The following is a 12,875-nucleotide window of genomic DNA, read 5'->3' on the forward strand; positions in this document are numbered from 1 at the left end:
AACCTTTGCTAACTTCAGAATTCTTTTATTATGCTTGTCTGAATTGACAGCTTATTTGCACACAATTACTAATAATATATGCAGAGGAAACAGAAACGGTTTCTTTCTTAAACGTACAAAGGTAAGTAAAGAATCCACTCTATGCCTTTTTCTATGTAATGATTGCAATTACTATGCATTGCATTGTAATGTGTGTAAAATTATGAGTATGACATATGGGGCAATGAACTATAGGCCATGGCTAGATATAAGTATCAAGTTACAGCATTTAATTCAGCAAGGTACAAGGGTTTTATACTTACACCTTTTGCTTAAAATGGATCTAATGCAGACCTGCACCCTGATTTTTTCCATTCTTCCTACATTCTCTCCATCATGGCTAAGGTTGGAAGTTATTTTGGGGGCATTTCAAGCATGATGGTCTTAAAGGTTTTCTTTTTTACACACATATTTCTCTAGTATCTGTAATAGCCCTTATCAATACCCCATCGTTATAACCAATTAAAAGTTAAGCAAGATTTGTGTAGTATAAAAATCACTGCTTGTGAACTAATTTTAACTTGCATATACATCCACTTCTATTCTATATGTATGTAAGCACAATAGCTATAAACAATCAGGAGACAGAAATAGAAAAATGACTATCACTTTTGGATCTACTGTTGCTTCTGCAGCTACCCAGAAAACAGAGCCTTCGCAGTTCATTGTCTGAGGCTGGGACGGCTGCTATTAGACAATGAGAGGTCACATTCTTTCTTAATATTCATGGGTGGAGTATGTGTTTGAATTCAGAATCCTGTGGAAATAACATAAGCATCAACAATTGATGCATTTATTTTTAGAATGCACCCCAAATCTTCTATTGTAGACATTTATTTTTTGAAGAACCAAAACCTTAGCAGTGGTATTCTGATACAGATTTTGTATATATTCTTATATATATTGTATATTATAATGTATATGACTATATACATGTAGTCATATAGTAGTCAGCTAGTAGCATGAATTCATGGACAAAGGCATTTATACTCAGTTTTGAATTCTGTGGAAAATAGATGCATTTCTACTGAGCTTTTAAAACTTCCTGAGGGCTTTCACAATATGAGCTGATAAAGTTTTATGGAATGCTCTATTTTTATGTATAGTCAATATGATGAGAATCATTCTGGCCTGTACAACAGGGTGGAAATTAACTGAATAGTTTTGAATGAGCCACCCATAAACATTTGCTGCATTTATTTTACGTGATAACATTTTACTCAGTGAAAACTACTTTTAAAGTACACAATATGCATATGTGTTAGAGTTAGAGTAAATGGGAGTATTATTTTGTAAGTCTTCTTGATCTGAAGAATTTGACCCCCATTTCCCTAATCTCTCATCCAATTATTTTGATGACAGCAATCTCTATCATTTCTGGGGAAAACAAGGCCCTGTGCATATAAATTCAGGAGCCTGGAAAAAAAAGCAAAAAGAGACAAATTGTGGTCTCGTAGTTACAGTGCTTCTTCAGGAAAAGATTCCTGTCTCTTCTTCTGTGTTTTTTTTTTTTTTTTTTTTTTTTTTTTCCATTATACATATCATCCATTTTAAGTCAAAAGGGTTTGAATTAAGGGTTTTAATTAGGGGTTTGGAACCCCAAGTCTGATCCACCACAATCTGCTTCTCAGTCTCTTCAGTCTCTTACTGATCTATGAGTATTTGAAATCCCAGCTCTTTCCCATGACATACCTCTACCCCTGAAAGGGGTAGAGGCATGTCACGGTGGTAGGCAGTGCTCCTAATTTCCAGAGGAAAGTTATTTTTGAGAGTTTTTTTTTTTTTTCTTCATCATTATTCTGAAAGAAAGATTTTGAAGGACACTGTAATAATATCTGCAGTTATGAAAATTGCTAGAGGTATAAAGAATGTACTGCAATTACAGTGTAATTAATACACAGCCTGTGACCTAGATATGTGTAAATCTTTGCATGATTTATATTTTCCTTTTTATAATCTGAAATTAATTTTAGAAGGCTTTGGAACAGCCATTGTTACCATCAGGATATTGCAGTTTTAAGTTTGTATATCATATATTCATGGTTAAACATTGATTGTACTATATTGGTACAGGAAATTCTGTCTCAAGATAGTGTCAAATCAAAAACTGCAGCTATTAAAAAGCAGCACTGTTCAGCAGCATGTAAAAGTTGTAATTGGGTAGGGCAATAACACCCCTTTTCCAACCTTGGATCTCAGTACAGTTTTATAAAGCCATAGGTCTCCTACTGTCTTTCCACATAAGCAATGAAGTTTTCTTTAGCATTAGGAATATTAGGTAGCTGGTTGGGGCAAGGGCAATTAAGTGAAGACTGAGCAGAGTTTTGCTAACAAATTAGATGTGCTAGCACATGCTTTTCAAAAATTAGCCAAACAAAGCAACAAGAGCAACAAGAAAAATGAAGTTGAAATAAAAGAATGTCATTCCAAACTGAATGATGGGCCTGGGCAGTTTCAAAGTTATCTTGTTGAGTGCAGATAAACACTTTCCAGGAGGAAGTTTTAGCATTACTTTCAACATTTTCTTTCAGCTTTCTGCTCCTTCAATAATAAAGGAATTATGAAATTATGATGTGACTGTCAGTCTTGTACACAAGCTCGTTCACAATAATAAAGGTGCAGATCAGAGCAGAAAGAACTGCTCCATTTCTATACCACTGTTGCAGAAAAACAAACAAACAAACAAACACACACACACAAAAAATGAGAACTCCCCAAGTCATGTTAGGTGGTCCTACTTGCCAAAAAGAATTGCCATGTAGACATAACAAATTTTAGTTATATCTGTTCTTGAAGTTTTCACCCTACAACTTTAATAAGCTGCAAAGCTATATATTTTAATTATAGATCATCAATCCTTTACAAAACAATTTAATGATAACCCTTGTAGGAATTCTTATTTTTTCAGTTGTTGTACACAAGATCTGTATCTGATTGGTAAAGCTGATGGCCTTTTTCATGGAATCATAGAATCATAGAATGGCTTGCGTTGGAAGGGACCTTGAAGATTATCTAACTCCAGCCTCCCTGCCATAGGCTGGGATGTCACACTTCAGATCACATTGCTCAGGACCTCATCTGACCTGGTCTTGAACACCTCCAGAGACAAGGCATCCACAACCTCTCTAGGCTACCTGTTCCAGTGCCTCACCACCCTCTGAGTGAAGAATTTCCTCCTAACCTCTAATCTAAATCTCCTCTCTTTTAGTTTAAAACCATTTCCCCTTGTAATTATCCGATTGAGCTAAGAGTCACTCTCCATCTTTTTTTTAAAGTACTGAAAAGCTGCAATGAGGTCACCCCTCCTCTTGATTATCTTTTGGCCTTCCTCTGGACCCATTCTAACAGACCCACATTCTTCTTTTGCTGGGGGCTCCAGACCTGGATGCAGCATTCCAGGTTGGGACTCACAAGGGCAGAGTAGAGGGGAACAGTCACCTCCCTCCACTTGCTGGCCACTCTTCTGTTGATGCAGCCCAGGATGCAGATGACCTTATGGGCTGCAAGCACACTCTGCTGGCTCATGTTGAGCTTTTTGTCCACCAGAACCCCAAGTCCTTCTCTGCAGGGCTGTACTCAATGAGTTCTTCTCCCAGTCTGTATTCATGTCTGAGATTGCCCCAACCAGGGAGCAGTACCTTGCACTTGGACTTGTCGAACCTCATTAGGTTTGCCTCATTAGGAAGCAAGTAGCCACTGGTGAATACACTTGTTCTGGGACTTCAGACCCTCTTGCACAGCAGGTGCCAGGCTGCAGTAAGGGCTGTCTGCCCCCTGCTATGGGAAGCCAGGCCCCAGGGGCAGTCACAGCATTGCCCATGGCATCTGGATGTGGGGGGTGGTCTGCCTACAGCCCCTGGCGTGGTAAGCAGAGGTCCAGGACAGGAGCCAGGCTTCAGGAAGGGGTCGGGGAGGACCCAGCAGAGACTGGGCAGCCCTGGAAGCACTCTCAGGGTGTGATATCAGGTTATCAAAACTTGGTTTGGACAAGCATACAAGATTTGGCAGTTAGCCCACAAAAGTGAAGGAGTAAATGGAACACCTGCTTCTTCCTCTTCACAACCCTGAAAATACAAAGTGAGCTCATATACTATGAAATGTAATGTAAATTAGAGACCTAACTTCTAATATGGCAGAGTAGAATAAGCATTAAATTAGAAACAGGTTGTACTTTAAGGTCTAAGAATGCACTGTATGAGTAAGATAATATCACAAGGATCAACTGTGAAAAAAAGGAATATATGTAGCCTACATAACATAAAAGACAATCATTAATGTTAGTGCTATGTAAACCAATAGTCTTAGTGATTGTGAAGGTTTTTATTATCAAGCAACCAAATGTTCCATCAGAATATCCAGTGGAGCTTCTTCCTCCATATCCTTCTGTCCCTCTTCAACTCAACAGAAAATGTCTCTGTAATTAGTGAATCATATGGGAAATATTATTTAGAGAATTTTTGGAATTAAATAATTCCCAAAATGCTCATTGTTAGTCAAAGTAACTAGAGTCTTCTGTCATAAAGTCTGAGGAACATCACAGTTATTTTATCAATCATTTATTCAAAAAAAAAAAAAAAAAGATCAGGAAGACTAAATGTTTTAAGAAAAAAAAAAAAAAAAAGTAGTTTTAGCCTGAGTTAAATTCAAAATTATGCTGAAAGTTCTTCGCTTATTCTAAGTTACATCTTACAAATTTATTTATTAAACAACTTATATTCATATGTAACTGTTACTCTTTGCTAATTAGAAAATAGCAGAAAACTAACCATATAGGGACCTACAGTATTTCAGCTTTTTTTTCTACTGTTAGTTTGTTGCAGATAGCTAGTAGTTGAAAATTTGCCTTATCACAGAATCACAGAATTTCTAGGTTGGAAGAGACCTCAAGATCATCAAGTCCAACCTCTGACCTAACACTAACAGTCCTCCACTAAACCATATCCCTAAGCTCTACATCTAAACATCTTTTAAAGACTTCCAGGGATGGTGACTCCACCACTTCCCTGGGCAGCCCGTTCCAATGTCTAACAACCCTTTCGGTAAAGAAGTTCTTCCTAACATCCAACCGAAAACTCCCCTGGCGCAACTTTAGCCCATTCCCCCTCATCCTGTCACCAGGCACGTGGGAGAATAGACCAACCCCCACCTCGCTAGAGCCTCCTTTAAGGTACCTTTAGAGAGCAATAACGTCGCTCTTGAGCCTCCTTTTCTCCAGGCTGAACAAGCCCAGCTCCCTCAGCTGCTCCTTGTAGGACTTGTTCTCCAGACCCCTCACCAGCTTCGTTGCCCTTCTCTGGACCTGCTCAAGCACCTCGATGTCCTTCTTGTAGCAAGGGGCCCAAAACTGAACACAGTACTTGAGGTGCGGCCTCACCAGAGCTGAGTACAGGGGGACGACCACTTCCCTAGCCCTGCTGGCCACACTGCTTCTTATACAAGCCAGGATGCTGTTGGCCTTTTTGGCCACCTGAACACACTGCTGGCTCATATTCAGCTGACTATCCACCAATACTCCAGGTCCTTCTCTGCCAAGCAGCTTTCCAACCACTCATCTCCCAGCCTGTAGCTCTGCTTGGGGTTATTGCGCCCCAGGTGCAGGACCCGGCACTTGGCCTTGTTGAACTTCATACAGTTGACCTCAGCCCATCGGTCCAGCCTATCCAGATCCTCCTGCAGAACCTTCCTACCCTCGAGCAGATCGACAACGCACCTAACTTGGTGTCATTTGCAAACTTACTGAGGGTGCACTCAATGCCCTCGTCCAGATCATCGATGAAGATATTAAAGAGGACCGGCCCCAGCACTGAGCCCTGGGGAACGCCACTAGTGACTTGCCTCCAACTGGATTTGACTCCATTCACCACGACTCCTTGGGCCCGGTTATCCAGCCAGTTTCTAACCCAACAAAGCGTGCGCCAGTCCAGGTCAAGAGCAGCCAGTTTCTTGAGGAGAATGCTGTGGGAGACGGTGTCAAAAGCCTTGCTGAAGTCAAGGTAGACCACATCCACAGCCTTTCCCTCGTCCACCCAGTGCGTCACTTTGTCATAGAAGGAGATCAGGTTTGTCAAGCAGGACCTGCCTTTCATAAACACATGCTGACTGGGCCTGATCGCCTGCTTGCCCTGCAAGTGCTGCGTGATGACTCTCAAGAGAATCTCCTCCATGAGTTTCCCTGGCACTGAGCTCAAACTGACAGGCCTATAGTTCCCCGGGTCCGCCCTCCAGCCCTTCTTGTAGATGGGCATTATGTTTGCTAGCCGCCAGTTGACTGGGACCTCCCCTGATAGCCAGGACTGCCGATAAATGATGGAAAGTGGCTTGGCCAGCTCCTCCGCCAGTTCTCTCAGTACCCTTGGGTGGATCCCATCGACTTGCGCACATCCAAGTGCCGTAGCAGGTCACCAACCAGTTCTTTGTTGATAGTGAGGGCCACTTTCTGCTCCCCATCCCCGTCCGCCATCTCAGGGTACTGGGTATCCGGAGAACAACCGGTATCGCCACTAAAGACTGAAGCAAAGAAGGCATTAAGCACCTCTGCCTTTTCTTCATCTTTTGTAACAAGGTTTCCCCCCGCATCCAGTAAAGGATGGAGATTCTCCTTAGTCCTCCATTTTGTGTTGATGTATTTGTAAAAAGATTTTTTGTTGTCTTTAATGGCAGTAGCCGGATTGAGCTCCAGATGAGCTTTGGCCTTTCTAATTTTGTCCCTGCACAGCCTCGTAACATCCTTATAGTCCTCCTCAGTGGCCTGCCTTTTTTTCCAAAGATTATAAACCCTTTTTTTTTTCTTTTTTTATGTAGAAAAAAAGTTTGAATTCCATAAATACATACAGTGAATATACTTAGCAGACAAAGGTTTTTATTTTACCTTCATTGTATATATTTTGGGAGCTCGATTAGTTGCCTGAAAACACATCCAATTAGAATTATCCAATAAAATTATATTTGATATTAAAACTTTCTTTTGTCAGTCTTTGCAGAGGTGGTATTTTGGACTGGTACAAGAACAAGAAATAACTACTCAGTTCCCAAAAGCAAAGCTACACTGTGTTCAAGGAACTAACAGAAGAGCAGATAGTGAAGTTTAGATACCTCACAGGAAAGGAACATTCCATAAATGCCATAATAGGTGGAAGACTGGTTACACATGCAGAATGATTTGGAAGAAGGGCTTTTTTTTTTTTTTTTTTTTTTTTTTTTTTCCTTTCAGGACGGTATTTCAAGTTAGTTTTCTTTGAATCTTTCCTCTTCATCTATCTTGACATATTTTAGGCCATAAAAAGGGAGAAATTGTTTCTTTATATCTATCTGGGGCTTGCAACTAGTTTCTTATGAATGCCTGATTATGAAAATCTGATTGATGACTCTTTTTTCTTAGACTTTGGAAAGTCTTTGTACAGCCTGTTGCTTTTGAAGCAGGTGTATGTTCCTCTAACTAACATTTTAAATGTTGTTAAGGCTCTCCTGTTTCATGACACTTGTAGAAAATCATGACAATGAATTGAGATTCGCTTGTGAAATCCCACTGATTCTAATTTTACCCTTTCTTTGCAATTTACAAATCTAAAGCAATTACTTTTAAGCTGTTTAAGTTGCATTCTGCATGTAACAAAGGTACTATACTATATTTTGTAAGTGCATGTGCTTCATACTTTGTGAGATCTAATGACATGCTGTTCAGGGATTTGAAAGGAACTGTCACTTAGAAAGAGACTGTTACTGAATAGGCATTGAGGTTTTATTTTTATTTATTTATTTATTTATTTTTCTGATGTATTTAGGTGTGGTATTTCTTTGCAATTTTGTTTCTTTTCATAATTTATCAGGGACAAGTTTGTGCCTTTTTCCACAATGCCAGCACGCCAGCACCAAAGAAAGAAACTTTCATCACTTCGCTCAGTTGTTGCTTTCCAAGAGAGGAAACTGAAAACTGTGAGGTTTTCACTTACGTTTAAAGACTTTTCTGCCACATGAAAATACACATTTAAATGAAGAGTTAGTTTTTTTTTTTTCCTGTCTGCCTGCCTGCCTGCCTTCCTTAAAGCAAACTAATCTTATTAGCTAACTTAGCACTTTCATGACACACTAACCCCATAGTTCAAGGTGCAGGACAGTTTCCTAAAGAAAGATTATCTAAAGAAAGACTCCTTTTTTCCTTATGCTTATAATGAAAGTACATTTCAAGAGATGTGAGAAGTGGGAAACACTATGACAATAGACAATATTGGTTACATTGATAAGATGTTCAGAAAACCACATTACTACAGAAGAGCTGTGAAGTATTTTTCAGGGACAAGGTCCTGCTTTTTCTTCCTTCCTTCCTTCCTTCCTTCCTTCCTTCCTTCCTTCCTTCCTTCCTTCCTTCCTTCCTTCCTTCCTTCCTTCCTTCCTTCCTTCCTTCCTTCCTTCCTTCCTTCCTTCCTTCCTTCCTTCCTTCCTTCCTTCCTTCCTTCCTTCCTTCCCTCCCTCCCTCCCTCCCTCCCTCCCTCCCTCCCTCCCCCCCCCTTTGGAGGGGATTTGATGGAAGATAATGAAGTAGTTTAGAACATGTTTAAAAGAATATCCTTCACAGTTAGAAAGGCAGCACAGGAAGAAAAAATGGTTTTCAGCTAATTACCTCATGGACGCTAGCTAGCATACATAGACTAACACTGAGATACAAACCCTTGAAGTTATTGCTAGGGACTGAGCCAACAGAAAGTTTCCTACTTCAATTAAGTGTAATTCAGATTTTGGGAAAGACCCAAAAAGAACATAAGTAAAATTAGGAAAAGAGATTTTTCTTTTCAATTTGCCTCCCTTATCAGGAATTGCTTTACTGTGGTTAATTTTATTTCTGCTGAGCTGTTTTGGGGAGCATGTGTGTAAGTGTATGCATTTTCCTTACAGTGAGTATTTATAACAAGTAAGAAAAAAAATCTTGCTTGGCATTTCCCCAATGAACATTAATGTTGAGATACAGCTGTATTTCTATTTCTGCCTCAAGTGGAAACTAAGATACTCAATGCAGCTGCCAGAGGCTTCTTATGTCATTTTTGTGTGAAGCAATAACATTCTCTATTAAAAAGACCTTTTGAAAATTATTTTCATACCTAGTTAAAATTTGCATGAAATATATTGATCTAGAAGCATTCAACATGTTTTTGATATTGTTATTCATGCAAATAAACAACCCACTACTATATTTCAGTTCTTGCTATCATATAAAGAAGAAGGCAATTAAAAATCCCTGATTCTAAAATATTTTGTTATTCTACTATTCATCTGAAAAGTCAAGTATCCTCATAGCCAAAGAATTTGTAAAATATGCTGGCATTAATACAACTTGAGACACAGCAATGAATTTTGTTTCTACCATACATTGTATTAGCTTCCTGGAAGAGGTAACTGAAAAACAGAAAAAAAAAAATAAAAATAAAAATAAAAATTAAAAAGGCCTTTTTTTTTGATGCATACATCACCTGTATATCTGCTTATTGCTTACAGAAACAGCAGACATGCTATTTCCATTTAATCATGAAATAATATATATATATTTTAAATTACTACCTATATTTAAAAAGTACCTGGTTTAGTAAAAAACAAAAAACAAAAAACCAACCAACCAAACAAACAAAAAGAACAGACCAAAACAACAATAAAATAACTGCTGAAGGAAGGCTGTTTCCAGTTCATGAGATGTCACACTGAAGTTAGTGTTAAGAATTTTGCTTTTCAGAATTATGCCTTTTATTTTGTTTTTCAGTTAAAAAAATAATTGTATGTATTTCAGCATCTAGGCCTCAGACATACTCATGACATTAGAGAAGGAATTTTCTGTGGATTTTTTTTAAGATCCTCTTGAGATGTTTCTTTTTGATTTCCTTTTGACCTGCTTATTGGCTTTGCAACTGATTTCAATAGGTGACAATTTGTAGACTGCTCAATTGCTGAGGCATTCACCTGGGACATCTGCTCTGAGTCAGTCATGAGAATGATGTGAGCTGGATTCCCCAATCTCACAACGTACAAAGGCATAAAGCAGCGACTCCTCTACAGTGATCTTCAACTTACTGTCTTTTCTTTGAATTTTTAATTTTTTTTTTATAATACGAGGAAAAAAAAAAAAAAAAAAGCTTCTCCTGCTTTCAAGAAAAGATAAATGTTGGTAAACTCTGAGGAGAGCCCTTATGAGGCGAGAGAGGCCCATATGCTGGCATCGAGGTGGTTTGAGACAGCCAAGGGAGCCACCAGGACCCAGCAGTCCTCGCGAGAGACAGCAGCGGCAGTGGTGGGCCATTTAAATTGGGCATCACCACCATTTTTTAGACACTCGCCGAGGCAGCCAGCCCCTTACTGTCTAGAAGCAATCCCTAGGGAGTGCTGCAAACAGGACTTTCTTGGCAGTTAGCACGGGCAGTTCAGAGAGGGGCAGGCATGGAGGAGTGCAGGGAGGATCCTTTCCTCCCTTTTCCACCTCCGTCTTCTCTGGGAGCTCTGCCTCGTACAACTTACAATTTTAGTGAGGAAGCTACTGTAGACAGAACTAGCAAGTCTGCTGTTTTGCCATGGTTGCACCCTGGCAGAAGGCTGTTGTCAAAAAAATTGTGGAGACACAGACAGAGGCCCCACACAAACATACGACTGCACAGGTCTCTGGTTGCAGAGAGTGCCAGAGCCTGGCCCTTGCAGTACAGGGTGACAGACAACACCTGCGTCAGATGCAACCAGGTGAATGATTTACTCAGCCTTGTGGCTTAGGTTCTTCCTAAAGGAAGAGGTGGAGAGGCTGAAGGACATCAAGGAGAGTGAGAGGGAGATAGATTGGTGGAGCCAGTCCCTACCAGCCTTCAGGCTTAGGCAGCCAGCAGAGGCTCCATAAGAAACACATCACGCCCTACTGCCTTGTGAGCAGGTAATAGGAGGGGACCAGCAAGCAGACAGAGTTCCTGCTACAGTGAACCCCCCTTTTCCTCTCCCCCTAACAACAATGATGATGAACTGGGGGGCAGGGGCAATGGCAAAAGGTTCCTGCTTGGTGTTACAAGCATAGTATGTCCACCTGCCTGGTGATTCCCCTACCTCTCCAGCTGTCCCTGCAGGACAGGTACACTGATCTGCGAGGACAACTGGACAATGGTGAGGGTGATGGTTCTTCCTACTTGGAGGTGTCACCAAAGTCTAATCAGACAACCCAATGCATTAAAACCTCCTCAGTAAAGAGTAAAAGATGGGTCATTGTCATTGGTGACTTGCTGCTGAAGGGAGATGAAGGCTCAATATGCAGACCAGACCTGCTACACAGGGAAGTCTGCTGCCTCCTGGGGGCCTGGGTTAAAGACTTAAGGAAGAAATTTCCTTCGCTAGTATGGCCCTCAGATTATTATCCTCTTTTGCTGTTTCAGCTAGGCATTGATGAAATAGGAAGAACTCCTCTAAGGACTATGAAGAAGGACTTCAGAGCCTTGGGGAGACTAGTCAAGGGTTCAGGAGTAGAAGTCGTGTTCTCTCTATCCCTCCGGTTACAGGAAATAATGAGGGACTGGACATGATGAACCAGCAGATTAATAATTGGCTCTGAGCCTGGTGTCACCAGCAGGGGTTTGGGTTTTTTGACCTTCAGTCAATTTACATGAGACCAAGCCTACTGACAACAGTCAGGAATAGCTTTTTCCATCAGCAGAAAAGGGTTTTAGGATGGGAGTTGGTAGGGTTCATTGAGAGAGCTTTAAATTAGTGCAGGAGTGCTAGAGTTTGCTAACAGACAGTGAATAAGCAAACGTGTTACTGCCTGTGTATATCTCTATATAAATGTCAGTATCAAAATTAGATATCAAACTGCTGTTTTCAAACTGTATTCTCTTACTCCTTCATCTTTAATGAAGCCATAATCGTGAATGAAGTAAGTTTGCAATTAGTTCTCAAATACCTTGAAACATAAAACTTGAAGAAGGATTCTTCAAGAATCATTAAGTGATTCTTCCCATAATGTGCTCTTTTACATCCCCCCTATTTTTTATTTTAACCTGTTCTCTTCTGAAGTAAAGATATTTTAAGATACTGCTTTCAGAAATATCTTGGGTACAGAGTAACTTGACTGCCAACGAAAGAGCAAAAGATTCAGTCTCTTTTGAAATCAAAGCTCATACCATGTGGTTTATTTTGAAAATGTTACCAGTTGCTGTAAAGTGCTGTGATCAGCAGAGGTCGATATCAAGACCACATTGGTTTCTTTTGGTCTTTGTTTATAATATTAATGAACCATTGATCTCAGCCCTTTCTTTCATTATATAACTCTTTTTGCATAAAATACTATCCTGAGTACAGATAATAGGCTATGCCATCTAGGTTGACTAATCAGAGGCAGCTTTGTCCCCCATTCCATCTTTTAACACATTTAAATGTGGGTTGTTAGTCCTATCAACCATTGAAAAACAAAGCTGGAGCACTATCATGACTAGATTACACTCTAGATAACCCTCTGAGTTATATGGGAAATTAACAAAACATTTACTCCCCATTTTCATCTGCTGCTTATACCGCTTCATCCCCCAAGAACATGAACAATAGAAATAGAAACCTTTGTTCCTGTCTTAGAGGTGAAGGCTGAGCTACAACCTGTGATCTATCCATCTCCCATCCTAATAACATTCACTTCACATTTGCTGCAGTGAATATGTTTGACTGATTTTGCTCATGGGATTTCAGCTCATATAAAAGGAACTTACAGGAGTCTCTGCTGGTTCCTCTGGTGGGCTGTTAATGTTCCCTTTTCACTATTCCTAACAAGATGACCAGATTTGTGTTTAATTGCTTGTTTCATTGTGAATCTTGTGCTCAATCTCTGGAATAAATGA

The 12,875-nt window shown here is 40.0% G+C and overlaps 2 protein-coding genes across 3 annotated transcripts in view; one reads left to right on the forward strand and one right to left on the reverse strand.

The window, feature by feature from the left end:
* Window positions 1-12,875, reverse strand: part of LOC311434306 (uncharacterized protein) — a gene marked incomplete at its 3' end in the record, with an annotated part of 247,731 nt that overhangs the window by 215,652 nt on the left and 19,204 nt on the right. The gene's annotated exons all lie outside the window — the stretch shown is intronic.
* IL1RAPL1 (interleukin 1 receptor accessory protein like 1) overlaps window positions 1-12,875 on the forward strand; it is a 773,813-nt gene that overhangs the window by 77,984 nt on the left and 682,954 nt on the right. The gene's annotated exons all lie outside the window — the stretch shown is intronic.

This window comes from Aythya ferina (assembly GCF_964211825.1).
Source record: "Aythya ferina genome assembly, chromosome: 1".
NCBI classification, from domain to species: Eukaryota; Metazoa; Chordata; class Aves; order Anseriformes; family Anatidae; genus Aythya; species Aythya ferina.